Source organism: Schistocerca piceifrons, unplaced genomic scaffold (genome assembly GCF_021461385.2).
Source record: "Schistocerca piceifrons isolate TAMUIC-IGC-003096 unplaced genomic scaffold, iqSchPice1.1 HiC_scaffold_1419, whole genome shotgun sequence".
In the NCBI taxonomy this organism is placed as follows: Eukaryota; Metazoa; Arthropoda; class Insecta; order Orthoptera; family Acrididae; genus Schistocerca; species Schistocerca piceifrons.
The window spans coordinates 15,001-17,500 of record NW_025727257.1 but is presented as its reverse complement, the minus strand read 5'-3'; the positions used below and the strand labels follow the sequence as shown (position 1 = coordinate 17,500).

The 2,500-nt window shown below is 57.9% G+C and overlaps 1 non-coding gene across 1 annotated transcript in view; it reads left to right on the top strand.

Annotated features, from left to right (window-relative positions):
- The first annotated feature begins 1,947 nt into the window (after positions 1–1,947).
- Positions 1,948–2,500, top strand: part of LOC124733997 — a 1,909-nt gene continuing 1,356 nt past the window's right edge. The window contains exon 1 of the ribosomal RNA XR_007009261.1: positions 1,948–2,500. This exon is cut by the window's right edge and continues 1,356 nt beyond it. This is a non-coding gene — a ribosomal RNA (small subunit ribosomal RNA).

The following is a 2,500-nucleotide window of genomic DNA, read 5'->3' as shown; positions in this document are numbered from 1 at the left end:
CTTAACCTAACCCACGTTGTGCCTTAACCTAACCCACGTTGTGCCTTAACCTAACCCACGTTGTGCCTTAACCTAACCCACGTTGTCCCCTAAAGTAACCCACGTTGTCCCCTAACGTAACCCACGTTGTCCCCTAACGTAACCCATGTTGTCGCCTAAACCTGCTCTGTAATTGTTATACGACTCGTTCAATTAGTGTAGTGTTGCCCACCCGCAACCCTCGCAATATAGTTCGCTACTCGCACTGCCCGCTCCCCTGTGTATCGCTTCATGTTAAACACCTTGCAAGTCTTGCTGACTTTCCACATGCTCCTGCTGTACACTGTAATGTGGATGGCAGCAGGACGTACATGCCGCCCCTCCCCACGTCCCCACCTTGCCCCCCTGCCTTCGCAAGCTGGTTGGTGAGAAGTTTGCATGTTCAATGCCCTTCGCATGCGACGTACTCAGGCTACGTTGTGGTGCGGCCTGTGTCAACCGTCCGCTAATGTCGTACGCGTAAACCACAATCTGTACTGCACATTCGTCCTTATGTACCGAATGATACATCGTGGCACATGTGTGACCGTACAACGACTGCGCCCAAAAACGGCGGACCATACAGTGCAAATATTGTGCACGCAGCTACGTGTCGTCTCCCTATGAGAGCTGGATTGCAGTGTGGTACGCCATAGAGACGTGTGGGAGGAACGGACGCCGTGGATGGCGATCAGCATGAGCTGTCTGTTGATGTATTCGGACCTAGTCGTCTCTCCTCACACACCGTGATGGCATGGTGCACCGCGTTCCATATCTGCGACATGCTACAGAGGCCGGTTGACAGTCGTTCGAGCAATGGACATCGCATACGTACGGGGGCCACCTTCCACGTATTGTCTAGGCGTGCACATTTTGTTGCGTGTATGTGGGCAGACGTAGTGTGGCGTGACACCTGACACAGGCATGCAATAATCGTTGAAGTTGCAAATGGCGATGGACGCCTGCGTTTTCTGGTGAAGTTACGCAAATGAACAAATGGTAACCTGTTGTGGTGCGGTTGTTCTCGCTAGGGGTGAATCGGTGATGGCGACGATAGGTTGAGGTACGAACCGGTTGTTCCAGCGATACCCACCATGCCGACGAAACTGAACGGCATCTGGGTGTGAAGCGATACGCGGCGGTGGCTGGGTGGGACCGTCCCCGGCCGGTGAGGGGGCGCCTCCCGGCGTGCTGGCCGCGCGGTGCGTGGGCGCACGCGCTACAGCCGGCTGGTGGGGGCGGCCAGTGGCAGGCGCGCCGGCCGACGGACGCGGCAGGCGTCGCAGCTGCGCGCCGGCGCACCCTGCGCGCGGCGCCGTGCGGCCAAAGTAGGTCCTCGCGGGCCCGGTGCGAAGCGCGGTGGACATCTTCAGTGTGCTGGTCCGATTGAGGACTGTGTGCGTTGAGGATGCGCCGCCGCCCGGCGCTCGGCGCCGCGACGCCGTCTGCTGCTCGGTCGCCCCAGCGGTTCTCGCTGGTGGTTTGTATCGCAGCTGTGCGGATGTGTTGGCGCGTGCGCTGTGCTGGGAGAGTTCGCTTCGGCACCCAAGTGGGGCTTTTGTCCTTCTGTGGCGCTGGCGTTGGAGCTGCCGGTCACCGTAGGTGGCGCGTGTTGTCTCCCGCCGGCAATGCCACGACAGCACGCTCCCGGGCCTCTGTCGGCAGCGGCAAGCTCAGTTGGGAGCACGGGTGGTCGCACCGAAAGCGTCTACTCGCCTAACTCCGGGCGATTGCGCCTCTCTCGAACCCGACCAAGTACTTGGGACGGCGCTGCGCGCCGCCGGGACCTGAGAGGGTTTCGAGGTGTATTGTGCAGGGGAGCTCAGCCTCCTCCTGTTTGCAGAATGATTGAGCGGACGCTTGCGTGTTCGCGCGGGCCCCCGGGACACACTCCCGGGCGGCCGGCTGCTCAGCTCTAGTTGACGCAGCTCCCTGGTTGATCCTGCCAGTAGTCATATGCTTGTCTCAAAGATTAAGCCATGCATGTCTCAGTACAAGCCGCATTAAGGTGAAACCGCGAATGGCTCATTAAATCAGTTATGGTTCCTTAGATCGTACCCACGTTACTTGGATAACTGTGGTAATTCTAGAGCTAATACATGCAAACAGAGTCCCGACCAGAGATGGAAGGGACGCTTTTATTAGATCAAAACCAATCGGTCGGCTCGTCCGGTCCGTTTGCCTTGGTGACTCTGAATAACTTTGGGCTGATCGCACGGTCCTCGTACCGGCGACGCATCTTTCAAATGTCTGCCTTATCAACTGTCGATGGTAGGTTCTGCGCCTACCATGGTTGTAACGGGTAACGGGGAATCAGGGTTCGATTCCGGAGAGGGAGCCTGAGAAACGGCTACCACATCCAAGGAAGGCAGCAGGCGCGCAAATTACCCACTCCCGGCACGGGGAGGTAGTGACGAAAAATAACGATACGGGACTCATCCGAGGCCCCGTAATCGGAATGAGTACACTTTAAATCCTTTAA